General features: G+C 48.8%; 1 protein-coding gene across 2 annotated transcripts in view; it reads right to left on the bottom strand.

Annotated features, from left to right (window-relative positions):
* LARGE1 (LARGE xylosyl- and glucuronyltransferase 1) overlaps nt 1–11,019 on the bottom strand; it is a 629,905-nt gene extending 618,886 nt beyond the window's left edge. Inside the window, exon 1 of one of the 2 annotated variants that reach the window (XM_038007533.2) lies at nt 10,151–11,019. The gene's annotated coding sequence lies outside the window, so the exon portion shown is untranslated. Of the gene's footprint in view, nt 1–7,705; nt 8,744–10,150 lie in introns of those variants that run through there. The other variant, XM_007975582.3, reaches the window with a different exon arrangement.
* Nucleotides 11,020–13,002: the final 1,983 nt, after the last annotated feature.

The raw sequence follows: 13,002 nt of genomic DNA, 5'->3' as shown, positions 1-13,002 counted from the left end.
CCACAGAATAACACTCAAGAGCCCAAGATTCCCTTATGAATTAAAAAAAAAAAAAAAAAAAACGGAAGAAAGAAATCCCTAGATGCCCATGTTCTGCTGTAAATCCTCCTAAATTCTATGGCTACCACAGAGAGCTGGAAAGATCCACAAGTCCTTTCTTCCCAATTTGCCTTGGTAATTCAGAAAAGGACTATGTTAAGAGCAAAGCTCTGTCAATAGTCAGGGTTTCATCTCCATCTGCGTCTGCTGCCTGTCCAAGGCACAGCCCCATAATGTGACAAAAGAGGCTTAAATTATGGGTGAGGCTGCATTTTCAATTCCAGCCCTAGCCTGTGATTACCTGCAACTCCAGGTTGCCCAAAATTACCTCTGAAGCCTTAAACGCCTTACATTTTATTCCATTCCTAGAACAAATTCTTTTTTGGAAACCTTCGTAAGAGATAAAGGAACAACAACAATGGAAAAAAAAAAAAACCCTAGATATTTCCATTACAGTGAAGGAAGAACCAGTAGACAAGAATGATTTTGATTTTTTATTTTTTTATTTTTTGAGACGAAGTCTCACTCTGTTTCCAGGCTGGAGTACAATGGTCGTGATCTCGGCTCACTGTAACCTCTGCCTCTGGGGTTCAAGTGACTCTCCTGCCTCAGCCTCCCAAGTAGCTGGGATTACTGGCATGCGCCACCACGCCCGGCTAATGTTTTGTATTTTTAGTAGAGACAGGGTTTCACCATGTTGGCCAGGCTGGTCTCGAACTCCTGACCTCAGGTGATCCGCCCACCTTGGCCTCCCAAAGTGCTGGGATTACAGGCGTGAGCCACCGTGCCTGGCCTGATTTTGATATCTTTTGATGTCTCATACACACCGCCTCTCCTGTATACTCAAGCAGAACAAAATGAATTCCATGTTTCTGCAATTATAAAAACTCAGAATCCTGGAAACTCTTACCTAATTTAATTTTTAAACCACTTCTGTTCTTGATATATTCTTACAGGTAGAATGTGCGGGTGATTAAGGAACTTATGAAGGTGGGTAGGTGAATACTGTTATCTCCAGGAAGAACAGTAGTTAAATAAGTAATCTGCCGAAAGTAAGTAAGCGATGTAACTCCACGTGTTAGGTTAGCAGTTATGACAGTTTACGTAACCACCATACTACTTTCTGCAATACAGTTGAATACTAGGCTCCTAGTGGGTTATTTGTTAAAACATTCTAGTTTATGTTTGAAAAGTCCTTGGTTTTGTTTTTGTTTTTTTGTTTGTTTTGATTTTTTTTTTTTTTTTTTTTTTTGGAGACGGAATCTCGCTCTGTCGCCAGGCTGGAGTGCAGTGGTGCAATCTCGACTCACTGCAACCTCTGCCTCCCAGGTTCAAGTGATTCTCCTGCCTCAGCCTCCTTTGTAGCTGGCACTATAGGCATGCAACACCACGCTCAGCCAATTTTTTTTGTATTTTTAGTAGAGATGGGATTTCAGCATATTGGCCAGGATGGTCTCCATCTCTTGACCTCGTGATCCGCCCACCTCAGCTTCCCAAAGTGCTGGGATTATAGGCATGAGCTACTGTGCCCAGCTGAAAAGTCCTTGGTTTTACATAACAGGTGAGGCTCCCAAAAGGGTCTGTCATGATTGTGTTTGCCAAATAATTTGAAATATAATAACGGAATTAGCTATTAAAAGGAGACTCACTATGAATCCCTTTAGTAAGGTAAAAATCTTTTTGTACTGCAATTAACCTATCTTAAATTATTTGGTTTTAAGATCCCATTTTATATGCCCACTTCTAAAATAGAGCACTTCTCCACTGGCTTCAACTCCCAAATAAGAATGTAACAAACCTTCTATTTACACCATACTTACTTCACATCTCCTCTCTCCAATAAGCAATGCGTTCTACCCCCAGGAGATCAGCCATAGTGAGGAGCCCTCTTTCTAGCAACTCCCACATTTGGAGGCATCAAACTAAGTCACTTTGCAGTTTTCCTGACTTGTGTATCTACCCAATTGCTCTTCTAGTCTATTTTTCTTCGAAAGACCCTTGGTATTCACCCAACAGCTCCCCCACAAGGTAATCTCCCATTCAGGCCAAATGAATGGGTTTCCCTTTCCAAGTTACAGTCAGGGCTTTGCAAAATCCAGAGAGGTCAACTCAGCTTTTATTTACTTAATTATGAAATAATTACAATATTCAGCATTGTTGCTGTTGTTTTTAATCACAAAGCACTTAATTCTCAAATAGTGGTCAAGGAACAGTGTGACATTTCAGAATTAACGGGCTTCCACCATACGTAAGAAGTTAGCAGGCAAGTCTGGCTGCTACTGTATGAAAATGGCTATGACCAATCACAGACTTTGTGATTCTTTTCTTCAGCCTTATGTATTTGTAGTGCTTTACATTTCAAGGAAGAGTGCACCTTTGAACTGATCAGGCCTCTTTCTTTCCATTTCAGAGGGAAAAAACTAGAAAATCTAAAGAGTGGTCAGTGTAGAGGCTAAGCTAACGGACTGAGGCAAACCCTTTCCCTCCCTGGGCCTCTAAATTCCTACTTACAAGGTCAATAACACGCTAATGTATAGAGACAGCGCCTGAAGCCCAGAGATATCAAGAAATATTCTAAGGTCACATAGCAAGTTAGCACAGGATAATGTAAGACTAAACTTCAGATCCCCCAGGCTTGATTAAAGCACCCTGTCTCCCAATCAACATAGGGATGGATGATAGAGACAAGACAAATATACAATCGTAAATACACAAACAGACACACAGATACACACACACACACACACACACAGAGGCACAGAGAGAGGCTTCTAACTTTTATCCCCATTGTCCTTCTGCTTGCTGTTTCTAAAAAATATACTAAATATACCTGGCCCTGGAGATTGCTGTTACAACTGTGATTTTCCACGCTCTCTAATATCCTTTAGGCGGTTACATTGTTGCTTGTTCTTCCTCACCATAGTTTCCTCATTTCAAGAAACACACACGTGCAGACATGTGCACCTAGGCTCCCATTCCAAATATTCAAAACTGTTTCTTTTCTAACAGCAAAGAAAGTTTAGACTAGAACTGAAATGATTATAATACAAGAATCTTGTTCAGGTGTTAGACACAACCATAACTCTACCCAGAGCAAATCTGACAAAATGGAATTTGTTCTCACCTGTGTTTTTTTTCATACTATATCATTTGTCAGGTAACACTGTCATTTTTCCCACTGCTGCATAATGACATAATGAAAGTGCCAAGTGTAATTCATGTACACAAGAGGGCAGACTTAGGGTTGACAAGGGACCCTTTCTTTATTTGCATTGCTAATAGTTTTTTAAAGAACAGACAAAATGCTATATGTAGAATGATAATGGACAAAAAAGGAAATTTTCTGTTTGTAATAACAATGAGGAATAACCAATTAGCATTCTCAGATTTTATCTCGCAACCATTCTTGCCACGATTTGAATACACAGAGAAAGAAGCTGGGGCACGGTCCTCAGCATGGAATCCTATTAAATTATTTCTCTTCTAACACTTCATTTCCCTTTGGGCACATCCCACCTTCCAGCCATACTAACTATGACTATTCTCCATACACACCACAATAGATAACTTTAGGGTTTCCATGCTGTTCTGTCTGCCTGCAATTCCCTTCCTTCCTACTCCCCTGGGAAGTTCAAACTCATCTCTTGAACAAGTTTGCAGGATAGTACTTACTGGGTAATAATAGCTGAATGTCTGGGCCGGGTATGGTGGCTCATGCTTGTAATCCCAGCACTCTGGGAGGCCGAAGCAGGTAGATCACGAGGTCAGGAGTTCGAGACCAGCCTAGCCAAAATGGTGAAACCCCGTCTCTACTAAAAATACAAAAATTAGCTGGGCACAGTGGCGGGCACCTGTAATCCCAGCTACTCGGGAGGCTGAGGCAGGAGAATCGCCTGAACCCGGGAGGCAGAGGTTGCAGTGAGCCAAGATCGTGCCACTGCACTCTAGTCTGTCTGACAGAGAAAGACTCCATCTCAAAAAAAAAAGAAAAAACAAAGAAACAAACAAACAAAAAAAAATAGTTGAATGTCTGCCTCCCATAAAAGACTAGAAGCTAAATGTAGAACCTCTGTAACCTCCACACACAGCATGGCACCTGCCACAGGGTAGATGGTCTATTATTACTTGTTAAACGAAAAGATGAAAAGTCTTATAAAATACATTTAATGAAGCCTTAACTTCACTGGTTGCTGCCTGCTACTCTCCACATGCCAATGTGACAGAGAAATGCTGAACACCTCTCAATGGTAAATACTCCAGGTAGAGCAGCCTCACCAACACTAAGCAGATTTTGCAAGGTGGCTGTATCCCCAAGGTGTGTCAGTGGCAGGGTGCCTGGAGCTCTCAGTCTTTTGGGTCTTATATCCCCCACCCCCAATTCAGTATGCTCCTCCTTTCTGAGAATCTCTAGCCAAAAAGACACCTTCATTTTGTTCACGGACCATAAGGAAGGCCGGCCTCCTGCCTCTACTTCTGCCATCTGGCTTCCATCACATTCGTAAGACCCCATTCATGTCTTAGGATGACAGCATATATCCTCCACAGGATCGGTTTTCAATCGTTGGTGCTCAATGGCAAACGCAATGGTATTTTCCTGTTCCAAGCTCTTACCCCTTGGCTGTTCTGCGCCCAAGAGAATCAATCTATAAAGCCTTAATGTTAGAAATAAAGCTTTCTGCTGACCATTTTTCCTAGACCACCACAATAGCTCCCCTTCAACTACCTAAATATGCACTACACATATGGGCAAAGGGTCACAAATGCAGTCTACCAGACCCCAGCGTTCAGGGAGAAGTAATAACTCAGGTGGGTTCACAGGTTTCAAACAGAGTCTAACTCTACATGCTGAACTGGGCCTTTAGGAATCCAGTATGACCAACATCTTGGAGATATTTACCTGTTTTTGTGACAGTATTCTAAACTGAGCAGGCTCTTCTTAGCCTCTACCTTGCATCTTGCCTGTCTCCCCCCACCTCTGGAATCAGCTTTGATAAGACTTAGCTACTTGGGTAAATCTCGGCAATGGGGCAGTCAGTGCTCTTCAGGGAAGCACAATGATCTTCCAATTCTGCTGGAAGGCCCGGAGACACTAATGATTTCATACTATTAAAAGTGCAGAGAGCATCCGAGATGGAAGTGCAACTACGCTGTCAAAACATCTCTAAGTATAAAGAATGCATTTTTAAGGGGAATTTGAAGTTTGATGGAGTCCACTGCAGAGACATTCTGAAGCCACGTGATTTTATGATGACTGCAGGAAATACGCCGTAAAAAACCAAACAGAAGTGTTGATTACAAACTGTTAGGGAACTTAAAGTTAGGACGGTCTAATATTCAAAGGATAGAGCCTTTGCACAGTCCTTAAATACTTAGAGATTATAACTGAGTCTTTTCAGAATGTCACATAACATTTTGCAGTTAACTGGTTCTAAGTTGTCCAAATGACAATTTAGATGTGAGCAGTCTAAACCGTTAGGCACTCAGAATCCACTCATTCGTGCAAGCATGTACTGGATACCAAAAAGTTTGTCTCATGAATCCTCAAAATTAAACCAGTCTCACGAACCCTCAACATAAACCACAGGCTCATGAACCCTCAAGATAAACCACAGTAACACGGGCCCTGGTGTTTTCTTCTTCAATGGTGGAAAAGATAACTAGTCCCCCCTAGTGTCCTGCTACTGTAGGTGGCTGAAGGATGGCAACACTACAGGACGCACCCTCCCTGCACTGTGCATCAACTTTAAAGCGCAGCTCAGGAACCCAGAAACAAAGGGAACCTTCACAACCTTCCCAAGAGATGGAAGCACTTCCGAGACCTATGATGAGATGAAAAAACCCTTTCATTTCATTTCTAAGGCCCTTCCAGGTATGGTTTAAAAACCAAAGGTATCTGCATTAGCTCACATCAAAAAGTTAATCCACACCCCAGCACACTTCATTAGGTGAAGCAGGAGGGCCCACACTTGTCAGCGGCTACTGCTCAGTCCACAGCAATCCCATCTTCCCTTTAAAACCCTCTCTGTCCTGCTAGGGGCATTTGATTCCTTTCCTCGTCACTCTCGAAAACCCACTAACCTCTAAATCTTGGTGACTTTTGCCTCTCTGTTCAAGTGAGTTTTCTTCCTGGCATGGAATTAACAGGCTCGATAAATGTGTTCTCCACAAGCAATTTTCACTAAAGTAAAGTACTCTTGAACAATAAAGGTACACTAAGAGATGTGTGAAATCTTAAAGCCGGCGTTTTTCTTTCTTTTATTTGGATCCCTAGTGAGGACCAAGTGTGCCGGTGAGTAATGTCACCCATTTGTGAGAGATGGGAAAATAAACCACCACCACTTGTTCCTTTCTTCATTTAGAAGCTTTCCTTATCTTAAGTCTATCGAAGCTGACTCCTGAGGTGGGAAGAGAGGAGAGGTGAGGAGAAAAATTAACCTGAGGTGACCGCCTCCACGGAATGATAAGCAGTTCAGGTCTCCACACCTGTGTAAGAGAGAAAAGGCATCTGCATATCAGGGAGGTGGACGCCCCCACCTGCCACCCCCTCCGTTCCTTCCCTTGAAGGAAGCAGGAGCCTGATCTCCCCCGACTCCCTCCTCTCTCTCTCTCTCTGGGCACTTACATAAGACCCTGTAAAACTTCCAGTGACATTCACGGAAAATGTAAGCTGCTATTTTGCTCCCTCAGGAGATCATTTTAATGGACTGAGTGACAAAATTCACGGATTCTGAATTCAGCAGAAACCTGCTCAACCGAGGTATATCAGCATAGGGACAAAAAAAAAAAAAAAAAATCCATCCCCATTAAACAGGGTCACCCAAGGGATGGATTCAGTGTGCAAGAGACAATCTGTTCCCTCCGAAGTGACCCACTTAAAATCAGATTGTTCTGGGGGAAGCTCATAGGTTTAATAAATTTCAAACAGGCAAGGACAGGCTTGTACAACTGAGGTTCCTTAAGAGGAACATTTAAAAGAGGATAAGGCAATGAACTAAATAACTTGAGGATACACAAACTTTGGAGTCCTCACTCCAAAACTTCAAAAGCAGTGACATTTACAAGAATGTCTGGATAGCTGCACACTGATCACTCCTCACAAGCAGCTTTGCCTAATAGGAAGGACACGCTGGCTGGGTTCCCCCCCTACAGATAGCAATGCCAACCAACCACTCTGTCCTAAAGAGGGACTCGCAAGCTGTAGCTGCTCGCCCCCAAATTGCCCGGGACTGTCTGCAAGAAGAAACAAGAAAAGTTATTCACAGCATCACACCAGGAAAGGTAGTAGCGTACCGCCCAAGACGGGCCTCTCCAAACACGGCAGGCTCCGCAAACCACAGGTGCTCACCGCTAACAAGTGAGGCCCCGGGTGCGAGTATCGGTCACATGCACTCCGGGTGTTAACCAGAAACAACTCCCGGCTCGCTCCCTGCCAGCAGCCTGTGTGCCCAGAAGTGGAGCAGGCCCTGAGGGGGTCCTCGGGACGTCCGAGACTGAGGGCTTCCACCTCCAGCCTCTCCAGGGCTCCCGGCCAGGGCAGCAGAGCGTGTGCCCGGCCTCCCCGCCAGCATCCCGAGTACAAGGGGTACCAGCGACAGGTTCGGAGAACTTGTCCGGCGCTGCACACCACGGCGCCCCCGCGGCGACTCTCGCGCTCCGGGGCTCTTACCTTAGACGTGACTGCCGCCAGGCAGAGGGAGACGCGGAAGAACGGGGTGGCGCGGCGGCGGCGCCGCCTACGAGGCGCACGGGGTCCGGGTCAGGGTCCCGGCAGGCGCTGCCCTACTCGGAGCGGCGGTGTCAATCGCAGAGTTCGGGACTGCCCCCGGCTCCAAATGCCGCGGCCAGGGTCCGGGTCGCCCAAGCTGAGCACTGTCCCTTCTTCCTCTTCCTCGGGGGCCGCTGCCTGGAGCTGCTCCCGGCCCGGGGGACTCTTCCGAGCCAGGGGCGCCCCGCATGGGCAGGGGCCTGGGTCCGCCTCGGGTTGGGTCCAGGGAGCGGCCGCCGGGGCCGACTCCACCTCCCGCGCTCCCAGCCGATTCGTCCCTTCAGGGCAGGGCCTGCCCGCGAACGGCCAGGCGAGGCGAGCGCGGCCGCGCCCCCAGCTTCGGGCGCCCGGGCTCCAGCGCGGCGGCGGGGCAGGAACACACCGGCCGGGCCAGGCGCCGAGCGCGGCGGCGCGGGGGGGGGCTGCAGCCGGCCGCGGCGCGCTCTCCCCAAGGGCCTGCGCCGCCCGCCCGCGGCTCCGCGGGAAGGAGGCGCCGGAGAGGGCCTCGCCCCGGCCTGGGGCGCGGGGCCGGGGGCGCGGGGCTAGGAGAGGTGCCGCGGGAAGGTCACGGGAGCGGAGGCGCGGCGAGCGGATCGCGGTGCGGTGGGTGCGGGGAGCCGAGGCGGGCGGCCCCCGCCGCCGGGAGCGCTCGCCGGCCTCGGCCGCCGCCGCCTCCGAGATGCGCCGGCTTCCCGGAGCGCCCGGCGCTCGGAGCTGGGCGGCCGCTGCAGCCGCCACGGGCAGCCGGGCGCCGCTGGCCGGAGCCGGCGCGCGATCCCCGCCTCCCGCGCCCGGTCAGGAGGGGGCTGCCGAGCGGGGGCCGACAGGGGCGGGCGCTGGGGTCCGGGCTTCGGGCTGGCCCCGCCGCCTCCGCGTGCCCAGAGCGCCGGACTCGCTCAGCAGCTGCAGTGACTGTGTGTCTGTGTCATGTCTGTGCAGCCGGGGGGGACCGCGAGCCGGGGCTGGGTTCCGAGCAGGGGCGGGGCCGGCGCCCTCCTCGGCGCCCGCCTCCGACCCCGTGACCGAGCGGCCGACCAATGGCAAGCTCCGCAGCCGCGCGGACCGAAAGTTCGCCCCCGCACAGGCTCCGCCCCCCCGGCAAGACTCCGCCCCAGTGCTTCTTCAGCTCGCTGGCAGGCAGGCGGAAGCAACACCCGGAGCCGGGATCCCGGGCCGGGTCGGGATGAAAGGGTGCAAGCTGGGAGCTCCCCGCCCTTCTTCCCCCCCACCCCGGCCGCTCCCGGCCGCCTCGGGTTTGGCATGCCTCGGGGAAAGAGGGGGAAGGGAAGCGGGACGGGCTTGCAGCTGCCGTGTTAGAGACGCTCGCAGGCTTGCAGGACCATGCAGCCTGCTCCCCAAATTGCACAAAACAGCCGTCGTGAGAAGTAGGAAGTTTCCCCGCCTCGGGTCGCCGCTTCTCTCAGAGGTGGGCATGGTGTGGGGCAGCTGGAGTCTGTGAGGAGCCCCGCTGAAGGGCTCTGACGGCATCTTTCTGGGCTCAGTTTCCAAGAATCCTGTCCAAGGCTTCCTGTTCCTCTGAGGAAACTACATTCTGTTTCCCGCACCCCAAACACACACCCCGTGCACGCACAACACGCCCCTCCCCTGCTGGTTTTATTCTCGCTCTTTCCCTCTTGGCATAAGAACCCGGCGCGCAACATCCCTTGAATGGACTTCCAGCCTCCCACTTCTAGGAACGAGGGTGGGGTGCTGAGAGTCCTCCCAAGCCACAGGAGGAGTGGGTGAAATGGGTCGGGGTACAAGGGCGGGGGTGTGAGAATGGATGGAAGGAGGATGCCCTCGAGAGAAGACCCAGAGGAGGCGAAAGCAGAGAGGCAGGGAGAGAAAGAGGACGCCGAGGGCTGCACAACTCCGACTCGGAGACCGGAGCTCCGGGCGCGCGATCCAGCTCCCGGGTTTTTCCCTAGCTCGGTCCCAGGGCTTCTGGGGTCCCCTTCCCCCCGGGTTTCCACCTCTCCCCAGCCGCGCGGGCCGCCGGGTCTCTGCCTCCCCTCTGGGCGCCTCTCCGCGCTCCAGGACTCTGGCGAGGCAGCGGGAAGCCCACCCTAGTTCTTGGAAGGGACAGGGGAAGGATAGGCTGGTGAGGGGGCGCGCGGGAAAAGGCCGCCGAGCTGACCCCACTCCTCGAGGTGGGGCTGGGGGTGGGCAGGGGCTTCCGAGGCTCGGCCCCTGCTCCGCTCCGGACCTGGGTAACCACACTCTCGGCCTTTGGCTTGACCGAGCTGGGACCCTTCTCCCATCCCCCTTCCCTCCAGCCTCTTGAAACAACGACCCCCACCAGCAGCAGCAGCTCCCGCTCTGCCCCGGCTCCGGGGCGCTGTTTACCTAATCTCAGCGGCTGACGGAGCCCAGCAGAATGCGAAGGGGAGGCAGCGGTGGCACAGCAGCGTCCCCGGCGAAGAAGTAAAAGACGTTTGCTTTGGAGCTTCGGGATAAGTTAACTGCGAAGCTGGGGTCCTGCTGTCTTATCTCTGCGGGGATAAGTCTCACCGTGCACGTTGCAGGCACAGCCGATCTGTTTTGATGCCATTACCGTGTCGGAGAAGAACATTATATGAAAAACTATTATCTAATATTCTAGAGACCATTGAAGTGTCAAAGTTTAATGCCAAGTGTTTTAGCTCGAAGGCTGCTCAGTTCTTCCTCTGACGTGCAGCTCTGTTCTAGAACGCGCTGAAAACAAGGGGATCATTTTTATTTTGTTGCCGCCCGAATGTCCTTCCTTCCTACTCTCTTCCTCCTCTCTCACCCCCACCCCCGCCCCGGAACCGGGTAAAGTTAAAGCCAGAATTTGTACTTTCTTTTTACGTTTTGCTTTGCTTCACTTCATTAGTGGTGTAAAATGCATTGTTACAGCATATTAGCAATATTAATAAAGATAACGTGACTGAGGAAAGGAAAAGAGACCTAAAATTTACAAGCGAAGGAGAAATAATTGAATAACATCAGAAACTAAAAGATAAGCTTGCGGGAAAGAAATATCTCCATTATAATTACTCAAGTGTACATTCTCTAGATAGAATCTAAGAAAGAAAAATGTGACCATCGTGTGGGAGATAGCAATGTTCACGCTGGTCAGTAACGCATGTTGAAGACATAATGCCTTATTAGTAGATTTCACAAAATGTACTTGCATTGGTCGATAAGCACCTTAAATGTGGAAAAGCTTTGTTTTATCAAATAAAGGTTGCAAGTTCCTGCAGTCACTGGCATAGCTAATGCTCTAAATGATATTAATGTTGTCAGACTTAAATATGCCACATACTGAGCCCTCTGGTTAGTACATCAAGCCCCAACGTTTAAAGTATTACGTTGGAAAATTGTAAAGCACCTCAACTCCCCTGTCCAAGCAACTAAATATGTATATGAATATACATGGAAACCCTGAAGTAGGATGTAGTTACTAGGAATTATAGCCCTTTGACACAAACCAAGATATAAATGTCTTAAAAGGATTTCCTCTACGATATAGTATGAGAATGCAGAATAAAATATGTAAGGTGATATATCTGTTATTTCTAAAGAATGAGCACAGCTTTTGCTGAGAACCGAAAAATAAAAAAAAAAAATTGAGCTATCTAAACCAACTGTTATCTATTTATCTCCACACAGTTATTGTACCTGTCACTGAAGAGATTCGGAAAGGTCTCTGATTTTTTTTATTAGGGTCAAGGAGACCTAATCCTAAGAAACCTGAGGTCTTAAAACAGCCACTAGGGGGCCCTAAAGGCATCTCAAAGAGGAAGCCAGAAAACACTCCGTTTTTCTGTGTACCTGATACAAGGAACTGGGGAATCTAAAGACACGTTAAGAACACTGTAGTCCCAGCACTTTGGGAGGCTGAGGCGGGCGGATCACATGAAGTCAGAAGTTCGAGACCAGCCTGCCCAACATGGCAAAACCCCGACTCTACGAAAAATAGTAAAATTATCCAGGTGTGGTGGTGGGTACCTGTAATCCCAGCTACTCAGGAGGCTGAGGCAGGAGAATCGCTTGAACCCGGGAGACGGAGGTTGCAGTGAGCCGAGATCGCACCATTCCACTCAGCCTGGGCGACAAGAGCAAAACTCCATCTCAAAAATAATAATAATAATAATGCAAAGTTTGGAGGCAAATCTAGTTTTATGTAATACATGACCTGAGTCCAATTTTGACTCCTAAGTCAATCTAGTTTCTCAACTCTTTTCTCACCTCCAAGAAAGGAAATATTGTATCATTGAGAGGAGGGTTACCTAATACTCTCAACCGTCTTAAGGTCAGCACAATTCTGTTTGCCATTCCAAACAGGACGTTCTTTCAAAGATTTGAGGACTGCTTTCTGAATGTTTTGCACATTCTTCAAGAGCCAGATAACAAGACGATTGAATTCTCACAAAGAGGATATTTAAAAGATTTAGCAACCTGTACAGCAGGGCACCCACCTGCCAACTTATTTGAAGTCAAGCCAGCCACAGGGGCACTAGCATTAGAGCTGAGTCCTGAAGGCCTCTGCTAGGCCAGACATGTATTCTTTAGTGCCGGGTTCTGGTGAAATGGTGGTGTTGATGTTGGGAGGAAGGAGAGGTTCCTGCAGCAGGCGTGAGGAGGCAGGGTATAGTGGGAATGGCAGCCAGTGGTAGCGGAGGGGTTCTTACTGCAAGGGCAACTTAGCCAGTAGGGAAGGATTGCAGTATCTTAATGTTTTATTTGTCAAAACAACTAAATGTCGGGTCTGATCCTACAGAACGCTGCCTAAAATTTTTAACTAGCAATCAAGTTTTCAGGGCTTCCGGATCCTTAGCAGTCACATAATATTTTTTCCACATCTTACCAGTAGGTAAAGTTAAGATGTCCTTTATGAGGGTCAAGAATCAAACAGCATTCAGATAGCACGGGTTTGAAAAAGCCCTAGTTTTCCTTAAACCGATGCTAGATAAATATCTGCCAAAGATGCTGTGTCCCGACACACTTCAAGCAAAAATTTAAGCACCTGGCATGAAACATTGCTCTTTTATTTAGACCAATAATCAAAAGACATTCCTGAGCAAAACAAATGCCTCCATCAGGGCTAAGCAAAGAAGTCACTTGTTAGGTAAAGAACGAAAAAAACATCGCAAAAGCCACCGAATTAACACTAATGGAAGTGTGATTTGAACATAATTTAAGTAAAAACAAAGCAAGTCCAGAATGGAGACATG

The sequence above is a fragment of the Chlorocebus sabaeus genome, chromosome 19, assembly GCF_047675955.1.
Source record: "Chlorocebus sabaeus isolate Y175 chromosome 19, mChlSab1.0.hap1, whole genome shotgun sequence".
NCBI lineage: Eukaryota > Metazoa > Chordata > Mammalia > Primates > Cercopithecidae > Chlorocebus > Chlorocebus sabaeus.
The sequence above is the reverse complement of the archived record's forward strand: the minus strand, read 5'-3'. Positions and strand labels throughout refer to the sequence as shown.